At 44.4% G+C, this 25,199-nt stretch overlaps 1 pseudogene; it reads right to left on the bottom strand.

Annotated features, from left to right (window-relative positions):
* Positions 1-11,120: 11,120 nt before the first annotated feature.
* LOC119163050 (uncharacterized) lies at positions 11,121-19,298 on the bottom strand (annotated as a pseudogene).
* Positions 19,299-25,199: the final 5,901 nt, after the last annotated feature.

Genomic DNA, 25,199 nt, shown 5'->3' with positions numbered 1-25,199 from the left:
ATATGTACAGGTATAGCTAAATGGCCACGTGCGCATCATGTTCAAAGGAACTATGTACTCTGAGGTAACGTTGACGCGCGCGCACGCTGGGCGCAAAGACCATACGCTGGCAGAACGTGAGAACTCAGGCGCGCCCAGCTGGCGAGTGTTTGTCGGTACGGCCCGGCAGCAACCGGCGCGAAATGCGACGTGCTCCATTTCCCGCCCTGCGAAGTTACCCATAAGCACTGTGTCTAGCTCTCTTCGTGACGAAGGGACGCCGGGCCCGCTCAAACCAGCATGGTTAAAATAAACGCAGTGCGGCGCGCGCCAACGAGTATATATATGGCAGGCAGATCGGCGCCTGGTGTGGCATCGGCTGCATACCGCGACAAAACGAACGCTGGAGCGCACGCGCACCGGGTCCCGTCGAAGTGGATTTGCGCCTGAGTGTGACATGCAGTTATGTTCTTAAATAACACGCCTCTCATAATTATTATCTGCTGACAGGTTCACACCTGTCACATACACTCATTATCTATTCAAGTCCCGTAATACGAAACTTGTTATATGTGAAGCAAAGGAAACGGCTGCGAGCGCACCATGAACGTGGCATATAGTATAGTCATGTTGTTACATGGGGCGCGTCTGATGATCATGTTTACACCAGTCCCATACAATCGTCTTTCATTCACGTTCCGTAATACCAAATTTGGTATAAGTGAAGCTAACAAACGGGCGGCAAGCGCATCATCAGCGTGGCATGAAGTCATGCTTTTACATGACTCGTATTTTATGATTATCATGTTTCTATCAGTCACATACCTTCGTAATAAACGTTCATCCCCTAATACCAAATTCGCTATATGCGAACCTAGTGAAACAGCCGCGAGTGCATCATGAGTGTGGCATGTAGTCATGTTACATGACACGCGAGTCATGATTTTCATGTTAGGGTCTGTCCCTTGTGTTCACCGTGCAGTCATGTCATACCAAACCGGTTTTGCAACATGTCAAGTGAACAAAACCACCGCAGGAGCAGCAAGACCATAAAATGTAATTTATGACATCCATAACATACGTGTCATAATTTTTATGTTATGACTAGTCGTTTATGCTCTTCATACAGTCATGTTATGCCATACCAATTTTAGTATCCATACCATTATCGAAACGGCCAGGAGAGATAACGTCGTAAGCAGCTAGATAGATAGATGGATATATATATATATATATATATATATATATATATATATATATATATATATATATATATATTGCCGCAATCACTTGCCATCCTTATCGCTTTTCTTGTGACGCACGTGGCTAGTGTGTATGAAGGCGTGATCCGTGAACTTATCTTCGTGCCGCGTTTTATCGGAAAACGCCCCTTGCCAATAAGCCGAGGGCAGCCGTGGGCACCGGGGTAGTAGTTCGCCATCTGTACGGCGGTTCATTTGCTTCTTTCGGGCGCAGGTCAGCCCAGTGAAATAAAAGATTGTTGCGGCTTGCTCCTGATCCTCTCGTGCACGTTCCTTCATCGTCGCAGCTGCGTGACAATATATATATATATATATATATATATATATATATATATATATATATATATATATTTATATATATATATATATATATATATATATATATATATATATATATATATATATATATATATATATATATATATATATATATAGAGAGAGAGAGAGAGAGAGAGAGAGAGAGAGAGAGAGAGATAGATAGATAGATAGATAGACACGCTGAAAGGCGCTGAAGTTCCCTAAAAAATGCTTCGCATTTAAAAAGCTCCCTGCATCGAACAGCATATTGTGAGAAATGTCAGTTTAAGGCTTACTTTACTAATGCAATACGCACTTAACGAAGTAATGATCGCGTTCGTACTTATACTCAGCGACAGCTTTCTGTGGCAGCCCAGCCAAAGCTACGTAAGTGGAGCTTCTGCAAATGTGTTGCTACGCCAAGCAGTTCGTTTTCGTGCGATTTCGGTTTTGGTTTCACAAGCGCATACAACACGTACGTTTTCGCATTAGCACCATGCATTAAATGTTACATCTATTCGAGAGGAAATCAATAAAATGATCATTTTTTTAAGGGAGACGAAGTTTCGTTGAAGCATTCAGATTTATTTCAGAAGAAAAACAGAAGGCCGCGCAGGAAGTGCGCAATTGGGAAAAACAACGAAATGCCAAGAAACCACTTCCATAATTTGAGTGCATACTTCGACGGCATTGTTAATTTCCTTTTCTGGAAAATCTTTTTTTTTAGAAAAAAAATTGGCAGATCCCGCGTATAGTGGGAACCGATTACATGCAAAGCATGAATGAGAAATGTGGATATGTTACTTTAAAATAGGCACATTGTTACAAGGTTGAGGCAAAGGCTGCCGTACATGTTTTTTGTGTCATTATTATCATGTTTGGATCTGCCGTTTACCTTCGTCGTCTATTCACGTCACGTGATACCAAGTTTGTCATATGTGATGCTAGCAGAATGGCCGTGAGCACGCTATGAGCGTGGTACGTTGTCATGTTCCTACATGACATGCGTGTCAGGATTATCATGTTTGCACCGGTCATATATTTTGTCATCCATTGACGTCACGTAACACAAAATTTGGCATATGTGGATCTAGCGAAATGGGCACGAGCACATCATGAAAGGCCCAATATACTCCAATGTACCGTTGGCGAGCGCGCACGCTGGGCATAGCGACGCTACGTTAGCAAAACACGAGCACCCTATAGTCTGACGCCAGGCGCGACCAGCGTTGGTCGGCGTGGCCCAACGGCAACCAGTCCGAAATGCGACATGCTACATTTCGAGCCGATGGCATAGATTAACATTACTCTATGCCGATGCGTTACCCAGACTTTTTCTTTTCGTGACAGGGGGGCGCCAGACGCGCTGAAACACGCATGCGTCAAGGCAACTCAGAGCGGCGCCCGCCTGCGAGTATACGCAGGACCTGTTCCTGGCATGACAACGCCGGCGTGACGCTACCAAATGACCACCGGCGAGCACGCGCACAGCTTCATCTTGAAATGTACTGGCGCACTCGCTGTGGCATGTAGTCAAGTTCTCGCATGACACGCATCTCATGATTATGATGTTTGCGCCAGTCACATACCTTCGTCATCCATTCACGTGCCGTATTACCAAATTTGGTATGTGTGACGCTAGTGAAACGACCGCGAGCGCATCATGAGTTTGGAATCTAGTCATGTTTTTACTTTACACAAATCTTATGATTATCATGTTTGCATCAGTCACATACCTTCGTAATCAACTGACATCGCCTAATAACCAATTTGCTATATGCGAACCTAGTGAAACAGCCGCGAGTGCATCATGAGTGTGGCGTGTAGTCATGTGACATGACACGCATATCATAATTTTCATGTTAGGGTCTGTCACATGTGTTCACCATACAATCATGTCATACCATACCAGTTTCGCAACATGCCGTGTGAACGAAACCACCACAAGAGCGGCAGGACTATGACATGTAAATCATAACATTCATCACATACATGTCATTATGTTTATGTATTGACTAGTCATATTTATGTTTTTTTTTACAATCGCGCTATGCAATACCAATTTGGTATCGGTAGTATTATTAAAACGGCCAGGAGAGCTAAAAGTTGTAGGTGGCTTGATTGATAGATAGATAGATAGATAGATAGATAGATAGATAGATAGATAGATAGATAGATAGATAGATAGATAGATAGATAGATAGATAGATAGATAGATAGATACGCTCACAGTCACCGAAGTTCGCTGAGAAATGCTTCGCATTTAAAATTTTCTGGAGACGTAACTGCAAAGGAGGTCGCAATCGCTCTCGCCATAGCTCACGCTGATGCCCAGTATATCATCAGTGATTCAGAAACAGCAGTCCGAGTATTTGCGAATGGTAGTGTTTCTTCAGTTGTGTTTAGAGTCCTTACTAAAGGCAAAACGTGCTCTGACGACCAAAGTGCATGCATTCTCTGGTTTCCCGCCCACACACCCGTCGACCACACGGAGGCCAATCTTCACGAGGGTGCACACGACGTGGCTTGATATCTCACGTTCTGGGCCACGTCCGTGGTTGACAACCGTACGGACTCTCTTGCGGAGGAGGGGGAGTGGGGTATAGACCTAGCTTATTCAACGGCATTGCCCAACAATATAGACTTCAACAACGGAAATATTCCCCACCTCTCCCCAAGCTCAACCAGGCGCAGTCCGTTCAATGCCGGCAATTACAAAAAGACACCTACACTAATCCCGTAATAATGTAACACATTCATCCCGGCTGGTATATGACCGATTCACGCAAGGATTTTAGTAGTAGGGCCACACTTGCGCATATTCTCATGGAGTGTCCAGCACTAATTGGCGATATAAGAAACGGGGCATCCAATGAGGACCTTCGGGAGCGTGTGCGGATTGCGCTTCTCAGCTTAGGACTAGATAATCAACTCTAGGCTATCCAGCAGGCTAGTGAAGCTACTGAGATACATGGTCTCTCGGCCGACTCCTAGCAGAGAACGCAGCCCGGTAACCTTCAGAATCAGAATAAAGTTGTTCACTCACTCACACTCACGCTCATGTTAATTTTTAGGGAACGCTTAGGCAACGACGGGAAGCAGAAATGCTGGCACCGATCGGTCATGAGCGGGCGTTTGACGTTCGTAAATGCAAGTGGGAGGAACGCAATTATTACTCGACAAAGAACAATGTTTTTGCGCAGTCAGCAGAGTGGTATATATGAACGCGTCCGTTACCCAGGAAAATCATGAGCAATGACTCCCTCAGTAGACGCCGATGAGAGCAAAGTTACGGTACGTGGTCTTCAGCGTTATCGCATCACTAATATTAGGCAGCCGAAACACCGACCACGTATGCAACGAGATTTAGAAAAATGTTCATTGATTTTTACGTGAGGTTTCCACGTACTGGCAGGTCGCCGGTGTCACATTCAAGACAAATATTGTGATTAGGGTCTCACACCCAGTGATATTATCACTCGCACGCCAATTTTCGCTGATTGCAAGTGCGAGAAACAAAATATTTCACGACGCACTACTGTCTTCATTTTTTTCCTGCTCGATGATTACAGATCACCTTATCATCCCGCACTCAAGCTCACTGACCAGCTTCGATGTGAAGATGCTGCAACCAAACGTTGCCATCGTTGTTTACCTGGGCAGGGAAAATGTGAAATGGCACCAGAAAACTAGAAAACTTGAAACAGCAATGAATGAAAAACCTACATTGGTCAGGCTTCCTAATAACATTGCGGACAACAGAACGTAGTATTTGCATCTTTTCTTTGCATATTTTTCATTACGCTTCGCAGTATACAAAACTTAGCGCTAGTGGACTACATGTAGAAGCACAGTAAAAAAAAAAAAATTGGCGGATCCCACCTACAGTGCGAAACGACGATATGCGAAGCACGAATGAGAAACGTTGATATGTCACTTTAATATCAGCACAACATAACGAGGTGGAGGTAAATCATACCATACATGACTTACGTGTCATGATTACCATGTTTGGATGCGTAGTTTACATTCGTCATCTATTCACGTCACGTGATACCAAATTTGGTACATATGGAGCGAGCATAACGGCAGCGATCACGCTATGAGCCTGGTATGTCGTCGTGTTCTTACATTACACGTGTGTCAGGCTTATCATGGTTTGCACCAGTCATATATTTCGTCATCCAATGACGTCACGTAACACCAAATTTGGTATATGTGGAGCTAGCAAAACGGCCACGAGTGCATCATGAAGGACCCAATACACTCCGCTGTAGCGTTGACGCGCGCAGACGGTGGGCACAACTACTCTACGTTAGCAAAACGCAAGCACTCTACAGTCTGGCGCCAGGCGCAACCAGCGTCCGTCGGCGCCGTCGACGGCAACCGGCACGAAATGCGACATGCTGCATTTCGCGCCGATGCGTTACCCAAAAAACACTGAGTTTCTCTTTTTTCGTGACGGAGGGATGTCAAACGCACTGAAACACGCATGCGTCAAAGCAACGCAGCGCGGTACGCGCCTTCGAGTATATGGCAGGGCTGGCGGCTGGCGTGGCAAAGCCGGCGTGACGCAACAAAATGAACGCTGGTGAGCACGCGCACCCAATGATGTCGAAATGTATGGGCGCCTTCAACGTGGCATGTAGTCACGTTCTCACATGACACGCATCTCGTGATTATCATGTTTGTACCAGTCACATACCTTAATCATTCATTGGCGTCACGTAATACCAAATTTGGCATATGTGAAGCTAGCGAAACGGCCGCAAGCGCTTCATCAGTGTGGCATGTAGTCATGTAGTTACATGACACACAGTGATTATCATGTTTAGATAAGCAATTTACCTATGTCGTCCGTTCGCATCGCGTAGTACCGAGTTTGGCACATGCGAAGCTGGCGAAACAGCCACGAACGCATCTTGAGTGTAGCATGTAGTCATGTTGTTACATGACACGCATCTTATGTTTATTATTTCTGCACCAGTATCATACCTTCGTTATCCATTCACGTCCCGAAATGACAAATTTGGTATAGCATACGCTAGCGGAACGGCCGCGAGCGCACCTTGAGCGTGGAATGTAGTCATGGTTTTACATGACACGCATGTCATGGATTTCATGTTAGGGTCGGTCGCTTGTGTTCACCATGCAATCATGTCATACCATACCAGTTTTGCGATATGTCATGTGAACAAAACCACCGCAAGTGCTGCAGGATCATGAAACGTAAATCATGGCATTCATGACATACATGTCAGGATTTTTATGTCACGGCTAGCCAAGTATGTTCTTCATACAGTCATGTTATGCCACACCAAGTTTGCTATTGATACCATTATCTAAACGGCCAGGAGAGCTAAAAGTCGTAGGCGGCTAGACAGACAGACAGACAGACAGACAGACAGACAGACAGACAGACAGACAGACAGACAGACAGACAGACAGAAAGGCAGGCAGGCAGGCAGATAGATAGATAGATAGATAGATAGACAGACAGATAGATAGATAGATAGATAGATAGATAGATAGATAGATAGATAGATAGATAGATAGATAGATAGATAGATAGATAGATAGATAGATAGATAGACAGATGCGCTCAATGTCACCGATGTTCGCTAAGAAAGGCTTCGCATTTAAAAGGGCGGGCTTAGGCTTGGTAGCCTTAGCATAGAGAAACATACTTTTATAAAGAGTGGACACTCCCGTAGGGACTCTCTAGTAGACTTTTTCTGAAATAAATGTTTTTTACCACCACCATCCCGTAGGGTCCGGTGACCAAGTAACTACGCTACGTTCATCCTGACATAGCCAATCTAAGCCACTGTAAATATTTTTTGACATGTGAAACCTGCCAAGAAAAAAATCATGGCATATCCACGAAGTGAATGATTATGAGTGAGGTAAAGCGTACGTGCGTTGGTCCATATTTTCATGCGCCCGTCGGTACTTGTGTACGCGCGTCCGCCTATCATCCCGTCCATGCGTTCATCCATACGTCCGTTTCGTCCGTTTTGTCCGTCTGCCTGTCTCTCTCCGTGTGTTCATCAATCCATCTAGTGAACACTCTAATTACCGCCATCTCGCCTCTTTTCACCGCATATTCTTCCTATACAACAGCCGCTATTCTACGGAAATTAAAGATACTAAACAGTAGGTGGCCACTATACAAACACGGCTCGTACGACCCATGGCGTCAGGAGCTTCGACCCTAAAGAATACGCGCTCTTGTGACACTACATCAAGCCAGATCCACTGCCAGTACGTCAGGAAGCACGATAACGACCTTGCCAGTGCACACGAACGCTTCAAAACATTCGATTGATGGTATGTTAAATCGTTATTTCATCGACATGAGTGAGTGAGGGAGTGAGTAAGAGTGTGCTTGTGTGGGTGCTTGCGTGCATGCGTGTGTTTACACTTGAGCAGAACGACGCCGATTTCCGTCTGCTAGCTGCTGCGATCGGCGAACGGTTGGCCGATCGTAGGTGAAAGATGTCGTACGCGTTTCTGCTCCTAGCTTTTCATCGCTCTCTACTATAGAGACGCGCGAGGTGGCAGTAGGTGCACTTGCGTTCGCAATTTTTGCCTTTTTTCCTACATGGATGTGGGGCGTTGTCTGGTGCCCTTTTAGAGGCAAAGCTTCCAAAGCCGTTGGTCTGTTTGCCTAGCTCGTTGTGGTTCGTGACCACCTAGTTCGATGACTCACTCAGCAGGTGACCACAGACAGACAGACAGACAGACAGACAGACAGACAGACAGACAGACAGACAGACAGACAGACAGACAGACAGAAAGACAGACAGACAGACAGACAGACAGACAGACAGATACATGGACAGATGGATGCAGGGACGGACGCTTTGCCCGCTCATCACCATTCACTGCGTGGATATGCTGTTTACTTTTTCGAACTACTGGCAGTACGGTAGTAGTGGATTTGCCACCTCAAATAAGAAAATATAACCGCGTTGTTGCAATGTGCTTTGACACTAGAAAGTACAAATAAAACTTCAGTAGCCCAAGCACAAACAATAACTAAGGTGTACTACAATCCCATTTGATTCTCTGATACACACCAAACGACTTTTGCCAATGCATGCCCAGCCTGTGTCTAATGACACAGTAAAAGTACACTAAGTCGTCGTGCGACACTAAAGCGTAATTTCAAGGTGCGAGTGACCACTATTGCAAAAGTGGGTAATCAGGAATGCGGGTGACCATAAATAGGCCTTCTAACAAATATGAGCCAGCAAAAAGCATGTTTGTATGTACCATTTTCAAAAAACCGTTTCCCTCTAGTAGTGCTCTTTTTGACAATCAGCTGTTTCTGATATTGGTACCTGATCTGATGTCGAGGTCACTTGTTTTTCGTTTTAAATGCGAAGCATTTCTTAGCGAACTTCGATGACTTTGAGCGTATCTATCTATCTATCTATCTATCTATCTATCTATCTATCTATCTATCTATCTATCTATCTATCTATCTATCTATCTATCTATCTATCTATCTATCTAGCTGCGTACGACTCTTAGCTCTACTGGCCATTTCGATAATCTTATCGATACTAAACTTGGCATGGCGTAACATGACTGTATGAAGAACGTATTTCACTAGCCATAAGATGAAAATCATGACAGGTATGTAATGCATGTCATGTTTTACATTTCATGGTTTTGCAGCTCTCGCGGTGGTTTGATTCACATGGCATGTTGCGAAACTGGTATGGCATGACATGATTGCATGGCGAACACAAGCGACAGACCCTAACATAAAATCATGACATGCGTGTCATGTAACAACATGACCACATGCCACGCTCATGGTTCGTTCGAGGCCGTTTCGCTAGCGTCACATATACCAATTTGGATATTACAGTACGTGAATGGAGGACGAAGGTATGTGACTGGTACAAACATGATGGCCGTGAGACGCGTGTCATGCAACAACATCAATAGATACCCCGCTCATGACGCACTGGCAGCCGTTTCGCTATCTTCACTTATAGCAAATTTTGTATTACGGGACGTGAATGGAGGATGGCGGTATGATAATGGTGCGAAAATGTATAAACATGAGATGCGTGTCATGTAACGACACGACTACATGCTGCACTCTTGATGCATTCGCAGCCGTTTCAGTAGCTTCACGTGTACCAAACTTGGTATTACGCTACGCGAACAGACGACATAGGTAAACGACACGTCCAAACATGATAATTACGACATGCGTGTTATGTAAGAACATGACTAAATGCCACACTCTTGATGCACTCGTAGCCATTTCGCTAGCTTCATATATACAAAATTTGGTATTACGCGACGTCAATGAATGACGAAGGTATGTGACTGGTGCAAACATGATTATCATGAGATGCGTGTCATGTGAAGAATGACTACATGCCTGCGACAGTTAAGGCACCAATACATTTCGACGTGATGCAGTCAAGGCGCCAGTACATTTTATCGTCGTGGCACGCGTAGCCATGCCAGGTGCCGGTCCTGCCATATACTCGTAGGTGTTCCCCACGCTGCGTTGTCTTGAGGTATGCGCCTTTCAGCGTCTTCGGCGTCCCTCCGTCACAAAGAGAGGGAGACGCAGTGTTTTCAGGCGTTGAGTGTTCCCTGGGTAACGCATGGGCGTGAAATGCAGCATGTCGCATTTCTCGCCGGTTGCCGTCGAGCAACGCCGACGGACGCTGGTCGCGCCTGGCGTCAGACTATAAGAGTGGTCACGTTTTGCTAACTTAGCGTCGCTGTGCCCGGCGTGCGCGCGCGTCAGCGCTACGTTGGAGTTTGTTGGGCCTTTCATGATGTGCTTACGACCGTTTTGCTAGCTCCACATATATCAAATTTGATGATACGTGGCGCCAATGGCTGACGAATTGTATGACTGGTGCAAACATAATAATCCTGACACGCATGTCGTGTAGAAACATCCAAACATACCACCATCGTAGCGTGCTCGCGGCCGTTTGGCTAGCTTCCCTTATATTAGGTTTGGTATCACGTGAAGTGAATAGATAACGGAAGTAAACAACACATACAAACATGACAATTATGACACGGAAGTCATATACGGCGTCATTTACTCCACCTCGTTCTGATCTGCTGATTTTAAAGTGGCATATCAACATTTATCATTTGTGCTTCGCATATCATCGATTCCTAATGTACGTGGGATCTGCCAGTTTTTTTTGTGGCATCCTCTTGTTTAACGCATGATCATTGTTCTTGCCTTTAGCGAAAGATATATTGCGCTGGTAAGCCTGCGAGTGAAGGTTCAATTCCCGACATGCAGGAAGGAAATAGTTTGGATGAGCATTGGGCAGTGCAATAAAAAGGACAAAATGAATAAAGTCAGTAGGTCAAGCGCACACACGCCAAGTTTTATTCTCTCCTTTTTTTACCAGTTGGTGGAGGAGCTCCTTGTATTTTTTGTGCAAGTTTCAAGTAAAAGGCCAAGTGCTCGAGCTATGTTAGTCACGGCAAGAATCAGCCTTTGGCCCAAGGGCTGGATACGCCGAATATATATGATTATGTTTGAAACAATGAAATTAGGAAGATGAGGCTAATCACTGCCAAACAAAAGTTTCTTTATTTGTAATGCATAATTTACGTAAAGCTCACTGATTAAATTGTTGTTACTACTTTCTATCAGATACGGCTTAGGCTGCCACCCGGGGTGTGCCTGGCGTGATGTTGGTGACACCGGAATCAAGCAGGACTGAAAAGAAAGAAAGGCAATTACACTAGTGAGAAGCACTGCCATCGGAGTTCTTAAGGGCACTAGTTAGGACACCCACAGGCACAAGATGATTACAGGAAGTTTGGCCAATATTGTGCAACTTGTATCGGCCACTTCGCAGCAGTGTGCCAATCTATCTACGGCGAACAACGCTGGCGCAAAACTCAGGCCTATACTTCAGTATGTTCTATGCATGATGCATTTATATCCTTGAAAGGCTTCAAAAATAATTTTTTTGTAAGTTTAGTTCTCAGACTCCATAAAATTTGTGAGATAATCAGACAAGGTTCACTATAATGTACACTGCGCCTAAGAAAGAAAAGACGACCTCGGCACATTACGAACACTAGGTGAGGTTTTACGACGAGTGAATATACAAAGAGAGAATTTCTAAAATTTGACACGCTCTCAAATGTAATGAATGATTTAACAGCACTTGAAAATGATTAGTGCCGTGAAGCATTCAATCCACTCTAGTTAACACTGCTCTTGTGATTGCCAATTCAACTTCAGCGCCTTAGTCATCAACGTGGAAGAACAATACAGCCTTAAAACAGAGACGTTCCCGCATGCAGTCTTGCGTGGTGTCTTGGCGATGTCAGGCTTGTGCCTAGTTTTTCTGCAATAAATCAAAACAAGCAGCCAAACTTCGTGTGACGCGAACAGACACCAGTGAAAGAAATGAATTGCTTCTTGTGATTTCTTTTGTTTCTGCGCCTTTTTTTCTTAACTCGCGCATATCTGCTTCAAACGAAAGCATAATTTCTGTCTACGCGTATAGTCCAAGCTTGTTCATAACGTTACATATTTTTAGGGCGTACGTGCCACTGTTTTCCTATAGTGACTGAAGCTGCAGGAAAATGCGCTGTATATAATTGTGCTCTACTATTCCAGCTTTTTTTTGGTAATATTCTCAGCTTTTTGCAGTAATCCCTAACCCATTCATATTACGTGATTGTCCCCTACTGTGCTAAAGCATTACGACGTACCTGGTCCTCCTGGGGTAGCAGCGACAACGTCGGTCTTGTGAACTTCGGTGTTACTGTGGATTGGGACAGGGTAGGGACTAGGCACTGGGTAAGGAACTTGTCGTGGTTGTGGGACTGGGTATGGCTGAGGTACTGGGATGGGGACTGGGACAGGCACATCCTGAGGAATTGGAACTGGTACGGGTACGACGCGCTCCCGCAAGACACCACCGTAGACCACGCGCACCATGGGGTGGCCAGTGACGGGGTCCTGAACAGTGTTGATGTCAAGAGGGTATGGGCTCAGAGTTCCTCGGCGCTCAGCGGCTCCAATGCCAGGTGGTGGTGGGAATCTTCCGAAGATATGGTGGAACCTGCCGCCCAAGAGGTTCACGCTGTTGAGGCCATAGAAACCGGGATAAGCTCCTGGACCCATGATGGCACCGAGACCGCCACCCCAACCGCCGAGGCCGCCGAAGCCTCCATAGAATCCACCAAAGTAAGCGCTGCCGAATGGAAGCCCTGGGGTGTAAAGTACAAAAACATGTCATTAAACGCCAGCGTAGGTGCTGATCGGATCAGAGCAACTGTTATTGCAGAGTCCATTAAATAATTTTTATCTATATGTCTAATGAAAAAACGCTTCGTCAAGAATGCCTTTATATTGGTAATATGTAGCGACAAAATCATCACTGCCAATGTATACAGGTATATATTTCAACATCTCAAAATAACAGGTATGCTGAATTTGTGTCAGTATGAATATTTTCCTTGTAGAATTAAAATGACTTTAATCTTCCCGCGGTTTAAAAACACCTGATTATTACGGCGCGCATAAGAACAGCCAGGACTTGTGAGACAGACAGACAGACAGACAGACAGACAGACAGACAGACAGACAGACAGACAGACAGACAGACAGACACAGAACTTTATTAAGGTCCTGAGTAACACCACCTCAACGAGCTAGAGCAGCGGGCCACTCCCACGTCAGAAAACATTATCAGCTGGACAGAAGGATTTTCTCCCTTCGTCATATGCAACTTTGTAGGTTCCAGGCATTTACCCTCCGCATGCTTCAAACCAGGTCGTACCCCAGTCTTCGGCCCCACAGCCAGTATATTGAAAGCATAAACCGGACATGCCCACATTGTGGCGCCGTATTTAAGTTAGAACACATGCTCTGGCAGTGCCCCTCGTCACGCGATTCACGTCACATGACCGAAGAGGAATGGAGCTCTGCGCTCAGGAGCTCAGAACTTGCACATTAACTCTGAGCTGTCCAGTGGGCCCACGACGCTGCGGGGAGGCTCGGCCTACGTGTCCCGACTTGTGAGATTTTGTTTGTTTTATAACTTCCGTATCTTTTTTCAAAAAAGTAACTGTATTTAGATTGCGTTATTCTACACACAGTTAGCAGCACCTTATAGTAGGCGTGCTTATTCATCATTACGTTCCCAGTTGTGACCTTTGATATTTGGTTGACTTCGACGTTTCGTCTAGGTTGTGCACCATAAAATGTTACACAGATGGGAATGTCAACGCTGTAGCTTTAAACGGCTCTTTTCGCAGCAATGTTGTGTTGGCACCATTGCCATTGACTATGAGCGAAAGACCAACGTTTTTTTTGTGATCCAAAGTTAAACATAGATGCAAATGAACAAATAAAAAAGCTTTAGTGCAAGGGGGAATTGAGCAGAGGGCTTGTGGGTTGCAGGCGTTTTTCCAGAAAAAACACCAAACAATATCTTGTGTTCAGAAAAGTGCCCTTAACGCTTGTATCATTGCGAGGGAAAAACGTACTGTCACACCAGGTGTCAACACGTGTTACCTGCATAATCATTGCTTTGCTTAGAAGTCTGCTGATTACATAGCAAACAGGAATAATTAGGCATTGTTATCTAAAACAACCATAGGCAGGGCACGTGGAATAAGGGACAGATAACCACTGGTCATTAGGGTTCACAAACTAGATTCTAAAAGAATGCAAGCGGGTGTGGAGGAGACAAAAAGCTAGAAGGACAGACGAGATTATGAAGTTTGCAGCAAGCACAGGACTGAGTTGAGTAGCGTAGCATGCCAGAGGCCTTTGCTCTACAGTGAATGAAGTCAGGCTGATGATGATAATTATCAACATTAACAGCCCCAACAACGTGTGCCACTGGGAGTTGCCCGGGTGTCCTTACGATGCGCAATGTGTGTTTTGCAAATTCGCAGAAGGTATAATTAGGTCGTGGTGGGCGCATCAGCAATGTGTACTTCTAGTGAGCACTTCAGCGTCAGTTGTAACGACCAATTTACATGCACACAGACATCCCTGCGGCAACGCTAAGGTTTCGACCAAGAAGCGAAGGCAGACTAGCGATAGAGAATGCGATTAGAACGGCATCCAATGGCACTGTCGCGACTGGTGAAGGTGATGCCAAATCATGGTCGTAGCTTTTATTTGCAAATACTACCCACAAACTATCTATTCACTTGACAGCTGCCTTAAATTACGTAAAGCTTCGACTTCCCTATCATAGCTCTATCAATACTGATCTCAAACACAGTCTCTTTAATAGGCTTATACAAAGTGCCACTGCTATACGCCGAAAAAAAAAAGACAACTTGGGTGGGCGTAATGCGATGTGCATACAGTGGCACTCAAGTGAGTGGCTTAGGTTTGAGAATCATGCTGGAAGAATAAATATAATGAGATCATCGCCCCTAAAATCACATTCTGAGAGGCGCGCTTCAGGGATTACCGTTCCAGGTATCACCATAAATAAGGCTTTTTGTTTTCCTTCTTATTTGAGTGTTTGATATTTTATTCATATGTTTACCTTCACAGACGATCACTGAGGTACCTAATCCTTGCGCTACACTTTTGTTACTCTGCATTGTCTGTTTTGAGGCTTTGTTATAACGAGCTTACACTTAAGCTCGGCATTCAAGCCTCAGGAAAAGCGTTCTCGTGGTGCTGCACTCATAAATATTCGACGGCAAGAAATACTCTTCATCAAAGCCTACGTCAGCATAAGCTTTAGGGCGCTTCCTTATAGCGTATTTGGTTGGCCGCTCCGGTCATTTGGCTCGGAGTCACCAAATGCAGAGGCAGCTGGCAATCAGTGTGCGACAGGTGGCATGCCCACCGAATATTTCGGTGATCTAGGAGCACCTAAACTCCCTAATATAAAGAAGTTAGGGACACTCTTCTCCATATCCTCTCCATAGTGTCCAAGGCCTCCTCTTTCAAGTGTAGAAACTTCCTTCTACAACCTCTCGCGAACGGCCACTGAGCGGGCACCGACGCTATTAACCGACTCGCGCCACTTTCTTGTGAACAACTCTATGCCACGCGAATAACACGCGCGGTGTTCGGGGTGGCCGAGAGGCGAGAGAGGAGGGTGTGCGTTGTGGCGGCTCGGTGAAAGATTAGCAGTACTTTCCTAAAAAGTCATAGCTTTGCCACAAAGGTGAAACAATGAACGCGATAGCGACAAATTGGAAGGTCACGCACGGAATGGCAAGCAGATCAAAACGTGCCTCGCGTTTGTAACGCACAAATGGTGCACAAAGTGTACTCACAGGTACAGATGAACGCAATAAGCGTCTCAGTTGTTACTTCGCTGTGTCTGAAAAGCCTGCCCTTTTTGCATACGGAGGCTGCGCCCCAATGGCAGTGATCTTTGTGTGCCCGGTAACTGCAACAGAATCGTTCCGGCAAAACCCAAAGGCTAGCCAAGGGGTACGATCCTCCCCACTGCAAGATAAAGGTGCGCGATCGAGCGTACGTCCCCTTATTCTCTACGCGGGCCAAAGTACGCGTGAGAGATTAGAGCCACTGTGCGCTCACGGAACCATCTTGCTGATAATGCTGAAAACACGATAGTTCCCCCCTCACCCTGAGACGTCAGCCAACAATGGTAAGTAGTAGATGTGGCTTGCCGTTTGAACGCTGAAGGAGGTACCCTTCGGTGGCACAGTAGTTAACGCCTCGCATTCACGGCACGGGTGTCCCACGTTTGATTCTGCACGCCAGAGTCTTTTAAAGGACCTTCGACGCAAAAACTTTAGTCTGTTTGTCTGTCTGTTTTTCTGTCTGTCTGTTTGTCTGTCTGTCTGTCTGTCTGTACACTTGTCTATTTGCCCCCCCCCCCCATCAATGGTACCCTAAATGGCACCAAAGTGACTAAACAATACTCCAAACGGTTAACCCCATCCGCAACGCCCACCAATATTGCTCAAGGTTCAGCGTTCATACTTGCGCAATTGTCAATAAAAAGCAATTATTGCGCATATCTGAGGCACCATAACAACACGTCGATATTATGTATGCGGGTTTTTTTTTTACTAGAAAAGGCATACATAAGCAATTTTAAGAATCGTAGCTTTTATAACGCTTCGCTTGCCATGCAACGCTTGCACAAAACGGCAAGTGTTCCCCATGCTTTGCTAAGACGAAATGGTGGTAGTACCCAACCAATGCCTTGCGTTCTACACCTCATAACCTCGGAGACGGGCGTGCATGGTGTGCGCCCCGTTTTCCCGGATAACTGCCAGATTAGCGCTCATGTCTCACGTGTGACGTGACTTGATTTACTCATTCGCCTCCGCTGCACGCTCGAGGCACTCTAACGCAGCGCCTCCAGAATACCATTCATCGATTTTCTTGAGCATAACATCGAATTAACCGTTTGTTCAATCTCTTAAGGCGCAAATTACTGTCTTTCGACGACATTTGTGGTGTAACTTGCAGATACGGGGCTAAATTTTTCTGTTTTTTTTCTTGCGTTTTCATGTATATAGATACGTATTAATATGCGGTGCATCCCATCAACGACAACGCCCACGTCGACGCCAACGCTGGCGGTGAGGTCCAGACGAGAGGGTCCGTATAATTGCAATATCAATAAAATATGCAAGGACTTAAGAAACACCATTTTTGTAGCGCCACCGTGCAGCCAGCTCGGGAAGCCGCCAAGAAAACCTTCCTGCGTTCCATCGACAATTAGAGCCGATCAGTTAGGTGGCCATCTCCGAAACGTCTGAATGCAGCGACAGTTTTCTGAGCTCAGCAGATAAATCTGGCGATCGTCGGCGTCGTGCGAGCTGCCAGCTTCACTGCATTCATCTGCAAGCTGCTGCTTCAGCTGCAAAGACGTTTCCACCTCTTTCACTAGGCGCTTACTTTTTGGCAAAACGCATTTATGACCTCGCAATTGTGTACTCGCTTACAAAAGCTCAGAAAAAGGCCCCCACTACCCCGAAGGCAAATTGTGAAGAAATGCGAATGCATTTATTGCGCCGAGGAAGGGTACCGTTCTGTCAGACATTCGCCTTCACTGACTTCTGCCATCGCCTTGAGAGGCGACCAGCCAGCAAATGATCGAGAGTGAGGAGCGAATGGATGGGAGAGTGGGGCGATAAAGAATAGAGAGCCAACGGCGAGAGCATAAGCGATTCGCTCGCAGGATTTCAAGCTGGACGGTTGTGCCCTCGCGATCTCCGACTTCAGCGTAGCTCCCGCCGACGGTTCCCCCTCCGCGGTCTCCTGAAGCCGTGCAGCTCTCGCATTGTGGCGCCCCGCCCTTGGACTGCTTCGACCGGATCCCCACTTTCCTATCTCCTTCTTTTTTCTCTCGCTTGGCTGGCTTCTTTTCCGTCTATTTTCCTTCTATTCTTTTTATCCCTCCTTCCCCCACCCCTATAAGGCACTGCGCCGTGTCGCCTGAAGGCAGACAGAAATTAGGTGCCTTTTTCCTCTTCAGTGTAACCATTACCACCACCACCATAAGCAGCGAAGCGCAGCACTTACTCTCTCCTACACTCTCTCGCAACACATGCCCCGATTGCTAGAACGATGATAAGCGCGCGCGCCCGCAGAGGAAGTGAGAAGGCAGAAATAACGCCAGCTCACACGCGGACACTGCCGCTAACAAAGCTGGATGACTCACATAGCCCAACTAAAAACTGCCGTCGCATATAAATCGCCACAAACAACACGCGCCCAGCGATGTCTCCTTGCATAATTCTCGAAGGCTGCCCCCGTGCTCTCATACACGTTTGTTGGTAGTCTCGCGCAGACCATCCTTCTGGTCAGATCGTGCTACGCTCTCACTTCGCAGTCAAAGCGATCGAGAGCGTTCCGACTCCGTGTGTGCGTCTCCGAACCAATGGTAGTCCAAGCGTTCGGAATTCCCCAATCGAACGCGTGGCCACTTTTCGGAGAAATCCAGACAATCGCAAACACCGAACCGATAACGCCACATGAGTGCGCACGTTCCGACTGGTGATAAATATTTGCATTGCCTCAACTACATACATCATTTCTGTTCCTCTGAGTATTAGTAAAATATTATAGCCTGATTCGACCTGCTATTTAGCAAATGTTCATTTACTGGGGCACCTCTTTCGTAGACGTTACACAACTCGCATCTCAATCCTGCTTCTCGCTAGATGCTTTTCGCTAGACAAAAAACAGCCCCATAAGCAGAAATGTGTGTTTGATTTAACTTGCATTACTTGAGCTAACCACGACGCAGTGTTTTATGTTCGCTGTTCATTGTTTTTGTACCTAATTGTTTCCAAAACGCAATAATGATACTTTGTCGTTTGTAGCGAATTGCGTTTAATATATTTGAACACGTCTCACGCTATGTTTCATATAAGTTAGGCTGCTCAAACACGTTTAGGTGCATAATTTACTATTTTAGCATCCATCTTGAAAAAAATAAATAAAAAACCTGGCGAGTGCGAAACGACGCCACAGCTCCACTAGAAATTTAGTGGCAGAAAGGAAGACTAAAAATACTACCCTATGTCTCCCGTGATCAAATCAGCCATTGTCTAGGCACGGTACATGTGTTCTCTCGAGTTGGTGCTACACGAAGTTGTTATCCCTAGCACGAAGTCTTTGCAGCAGAAATGAGGGAAGTAATCTTACCAAGGGCAACGAGGGCTAGTGCACAAAGCAGCTTCATGTTGGCGGAACTAGATGACCTTCCTGCAGAAGTGTGCGTCCGCCTTTCGACACGGTAAGGTGACTGCTGTGCGACGTGGCCATGCCTTTTATACTTCTGTCTACGTGTATTCTAGGATTAGCTCGTTCGCCCCATTGGTAGGAAGTCAAGGTTCGCGGCAAAGGTATTGTTTGTGCAACAATACAGCGCACTATCCAGCGCTGTGTCGAGCGACGCAACGCCAAAAAATAACAGCTGTCCAGATTTCCTTTTCATGCTAAGCCTCTGCACTTTCTGCTTTCGCCAGCTATCTTGCAAATATTTCGTGGCCGTTTTGTAAAAAATAAAAATAAAAATGTCTTATGGCTTCGTCCTCTGCGAGACCTATCGCATCACATGAATAAGTGTGACCGAACAATGAAGCCCAAATCCGTAATTTTTTGCCTTAGAAGTTTTGTGTCATGCGCTAGTAGCATTATTTTTTGTGTCTTGTGTTCACGTCATCAACGTTCTCTCACTTTTCTTTTTTGGCGGCAAGGATGAATTAGGAAGATATGCCATGCGCATGGAAGCCCACAAATAACTTTTTCTTCTGCAATCAAGAAAAACATAAACGTGCGCCGTAGTTTTTGAGAAAAGCAATAAAGTGCTTTTGTCATTCAGCCTTTGATGCTACCAAAAAAATATAACTTAACCAAGTTCGATACGTTATCATAAGAGCTAATGAACTAAGATATATTTACAGACCGGCTATATTGTTCGCAAACGCAAGAATCATTAGTGACTGTACATATTACAGTATTATTACCATAAAAAAGCAAGAAGTTTGAAAGCAAAGGTAAGCCTGAGTACAGTTTATAAAACTTTATAATTTTAGGTGTACATAGAGGGTATTGCTGAGTGCCAAGCTATGGTAGTCTTTACTTTGCTTTATGTACTATCTTTTGCCTGTCTTGGTGGAGTTTCTGTGGCGATACATTAATTAGCTTTGCTGGGGAGATATATTTAGCTTATGTATGAATGATTATCACAGTCAGTTGGATCACGACACAAATAACCTTTGTGTTCTTATACCTCTCCTCAAACGCGAGTGAAGTGCACAGTTTGGCTAACCGCAATGCACTGTGTTTAGATAGTGCAAAAGAAAAATTTCAGACTTCTTCCCTGCGAGCACAATAACTGTCTGAAAGTTGCATATTCTTTACATAGAAGTTCCCCTGTAGTAATATCTGGTGTTTCCGAAAAAATGTGGACATATGAGTGGACGCATGAGAGAGAGGATATGAGATTGCATCGATAAAGTTGTGCGGTGCAGGTGCACTACCTTCTCTTGTGTTCGCAGTTGTGTTGCGTTTGGTCGTTTGAGGCTATCATCCCCGAAACTTTCTGCCTGACGCTGCAACGTTCTCATTTTAAGCAATTAATACTGAAGATAATCACTTTCTAGGACTCTCATTAACAGGTAATGGAATGAACAAATTTCAATACAGGTATGGGTGTCATCAAAATTGCGATGGCAGATTATCTATGAGGACACGAATAAGGAACACATATAACAGTGTGACCTGATATCCAAGAAAAAATAGCCTTTTAGCATATGTAGTATAAAAATGTAGTGTGCAGATACTGCTCCTTAAATATGACTTTTTACTCGTAATGTTCAGTGCAGCCATATACCATATTAATACGTAGAGTATCGTTCTGTCATTTATAGGAATGTAGAACGATTTCTCACTATAGTTTCGTTTGCTGGTACAGTATCACAAAAATTTGCTTTCTTTGGAGTGTCGTAAGGCGAGTGAATTGGGAAGTGCGAAATGCGTATGCATTGTGAACGCGCTAGAGTTTATGCACCAGAACATTATTGTATACTACTTTCACAAGTATGGAAGCTGCGTGATAACTTTAACAAATATAAAATAATCATACATACCTACAGTCATAGCTATATCAAATCACAAATACGCTTTCTTAGCGCACGGCTTCATACATCTCAGATTTGGGGGCACGTTAAAGAATCCCAGGCAGTCAAAATTTCCGGGGCCCTTCATTACGGTGTGTCGCATAATCATATGGTGGTTTCCGGACGTTAAACCCCACATATAAATCAATCAATCAATCAACCAATCAATCAATCAATCAATCAATACTTTCATACATTACATAAGTTGTATACCATGAACAACATTATGCATGCTAAAGTTTTCTGTGCCTGCGAGTGCACATCTGATTCTATTCACATGCCAGAGACATTCTTGCTCCGGCCGTTTCGAGAGGTATACATGGGTTTGCCACTTTATTTTTTACCCGCTGCCTTTGGGCTCACTACGTGCAAGTAAATATTGTAACCAATTTGTGCCACACATTCCTTGTTTCTGTACGCGGCTAATCACATAGCTGAAGTGAAAAGCAAGCAGCTTTAAAAAAAATGTAGCTTACGCTACCGGTGCAATAAAACTTTTTGGAGGTGCCCAAGAAAACAAAAACATAAAGGTTGATTGTTAAGTTTTAAATTCCACAGTATGACGTCCAAATATCTTGCACTTTTACGAAGAGCGTCTGAAGTTTCACAGTTTAACTAATACTGCTTCCGGTCATCTTGGCAATTACATGGTGTTGTCTTCATACAACCTTTGCTGTTGCTTTACATGCTGTTGAGCATTTTACAGTATTGTTGTTTTGATGCCAGTGCACCATCAAAAAAATGATGATGCATAAACTGCTGTTCATCTTTTCCTAATTTGGCATGAAGTGCTTCTACGTATGTATCGCAGCTTCAAAACCTTGACAGTTTCCTTGTAAAATACGCGTGAAAAATGCACGAAGGGCACAAGCATTGTAATAGTGTCAGTGCTTTAAAAGAAAACAGATGTCGGAAAAGATGTGAAGCCTTTTAATATCTAACTCGGCATTGTAAACCTGTGCGCAAGATTTAAATATTTTCTCCGTTAAAATCTTGCTAGCAGCCGCAGCCTTCGTTGTCAAAACAAGCGAAACAAATTAGAACTGCGAACCTTGAAGAAAAAGAAAGGAGGCAAGAAAGGCAAAATCTTCTTTAGCTGGGGCTTTTTCTTCTTTTCTGTTCTAAGTAGCCTCAGTCTTTCTGGTGCACTTCAGCACCATCAACTTTCGAGGTCTGGAACAAGTAGTGCGCAGCATTCAGGGTATTTGCATCTACTAGCAATGGCATCCGTATAACTTCAAAGAACTGAAATGTTGTAGCCCTCTCTGCATGAAGTAGCTGGTTCTAGCGCGGCTGTTTGAAAGAGTGGGTGGAGCTGCTGATGATCCTGGATTTTTTGGATTTTTTACAGCAACACCCATTTTACACAAGGTAGAACACAAGAAGCTTTCTCCAGTTGGTTTCAAACTTCACCTTCTGGTACCAACTACACGATTGTATAAGAGCTGGTAGTGCATACCTTGGAAAACCACTTAAGAGAAAGTAAAAAAAAGACTATTGAAATAATTTTTGTCATAGTGCTGTATTATTTAGCAGCATGCCGCCACCACTTGGACCTTTCGTTTGAACTACAGTGCAAGCAAACACTGCACTCTGCATTGTCTATGCCACGCAACATATGCAGCGAAGCTATTGTTGTAGAGAAATGCAGGTGTTTCATTCTATTTCGCTCCAAGCGGCCACAGTGGAAGGTGTTAGGTTGTTTTCGTCGAAGCGACGCTCCATCTTTCTTACATTTTTTTAGCTTCTGCATAACAACTATATTGTCTAGTAACCGATGTCCTGCTGTGAGGTTGGCTCAGTTATACTCCCATAGGTCGTTGGTGAGGTGGTTATAATAAATAGTTGTTACCTTTATTCCTCATGTACTTGTGTGCCGAAGGCCCAGACTTCCCATCCGAGAAAATATGAAAAAAAGTGTAGAGAGTTAAAGCATAGATACAAATCTGGACTTCGCAAGCGTGGGGAATAATACTTGCTTATTTTGGCCACAGCGCTCTGTTATTTCGGGGTTTGCGCGCTTGCAACATGGGTTAAGAAGCATCTCTGGGTGTTCATATGTTATTCATTCAATGAATGTCAGTGCAGAGGTACTAGAAATAGTATGACTATAGATCATAGTAACGCTGACAGTTTCCTCTAAACTGCAGTTCAAATAATCACACGTAACAACACGTATCAATTACCTCGATGCTAGTGAGTTTAAGGCCTTATCACTGGGCATGACATTGAATATTGTAGGAGCTTTAATAAAATAAAAGAACCTCAAAACAGTGCAAAACACGTGATAGTGAACGAGACGGACGAAGCATTGTCTTTTTCACTGTCCCGTGTTTCACGCATATTTTCGCTACATCGATCATGTGCCCTAGTAAGAACTTAGGTAAGGTTTATTATAACCGACCTATACGCTGCAGCAAAATACACTTGTTTGGTTTCTTTATAAAAATGATATTTCTTGCGCTGAGCAGGTTGCTCACGCTAAAGAATTATGCATTTTCGTAATAGATTACCCGAAACATCACTCATTTTAGGCACCGCAAATGGACATATTGTTGAGTCTATCACGTTTGATCACGTACAATAAAAATGATCAGTTTTGAAGTTTATGATTTTTCACTTCAAAGTTTTGTATTCTTGCGCGAATAACCATAGATTGTGACGAGTGTAAGCTATATAACGGCGGAATCATATTCTACCAAAAGTAAATGGTAAACGTTAGCCGTCACAAAAAGTCTAAGTGGTGCATCGGACAGTGGAGAAAACCTCATGGCATTTACGGGCACTTCGGGGTAGGACTTTAGGCATCATTTAGGCCGGCTTCTTAGGCATCATGGATGCTTTTGTCACACTATTCTATGTAAAGGACGTTCGCACAAGTGTGCTGAATTATCTGAACAAAATCTAAGGTTTGGAATGACCATAATAAAACAAAATCTCGCAAATTCAAGGTAGCACTAAGCAACATTCAATACATACAATAATCATTATAAATATTTGTACTACAGCTGGTTCAAGTAAAGAAAAAGAGAAGGAGACAGGATCTGGCACCCTATTCACCCTTCTCCTTTTTTCCCTGTTTGTTTAAGATCAACCACAAATATTTTATTCGGCTATGCAGCAACTCAATCACCCAGTGCCACTATCTACTAAAACACAATATATCACTGATTCGTACATGAACAGACACGTTCTGAATTGCTTTGTGGGTTTAGTTGAGGCGATGCTCAACAACACTCAATGCAGAGTGACCGCTCGAGAGAAACTGTGAACAATTAACTTTTTAAATTATCATCCGATTGGTACCAGCTGTATACTTGTAATTTGAATAATAATATAAGTGCAAAGAACAGTGATGCAGGTGAACGTAGTACACAGTAAACAAATGTCAAAAGTTTATGCGCATTTACGTATTTCGAAACATGCAAATGTTAAAAGCGGTTGTTCATAGTTGTGCAACAACGCCACCACTATTGTAAGCACCAGCAGCACCAGCAATGGTAGCGTTAAATGCGGTTCTTTCATTACAGCGATGTTTCTACGTGAAGCGTAATTCTAAAGCGTATGCAGAATTTTGTTGCCTTTTAGGCAGGTTTTACGAAGTGGATCGATGTTGGTTGCCGTAGTATCCGGTACTTCCTGGGTGTACTAGGAACTTTCGCTCTACAGGCGTCTATTTTGTCAGAACATGAAGCATTAAACACGCGCTGGTGTCAGATTCCCGAATAAATATTCTTCCTGACAGTGATGAAAATCGGATGCTAAAATGACGAACTCTGGTAGATTATTCTCTTGTAGTGTGTACCTCAGGAAAAATACTATTGCTGAAGCAACTGTACGAGCAAATTTGGCCTTCAAAGCATGCGCTGATGTGTGACGCGTTCTTCTCTACGTCAGCTGCCCTACAAAATCCCAACCCATTACCCTCATGTATTCCGTCCTATACTACCAGAGGGCACCTAGTCTGCCAGAACGAGACCCTCGATGTAAATGAAAGAAAGAAAAATACGCCATCATTGAACGGAACATATTCGC

Source organism: Rhipicephalus microplus, chromosome 9 (assembly GCF_043290135.1).
Source record: "Rhipicephalus microplus isolate Deutch F79 chromosome 9, USDA_Rmic, whole genome shotgun sequence".
NCBI lineage: Eukaryota > Metazoa > Arthropoda > Arachnida > Ixodida > Ixodidae > Rhipicephalus > Rhipicephalus microplus.
The sequence above is the reverse complement of the archived record's forward strand: the minus strand, read 5'-3'. Positions and strand labels throughout refer to the sequence as shown.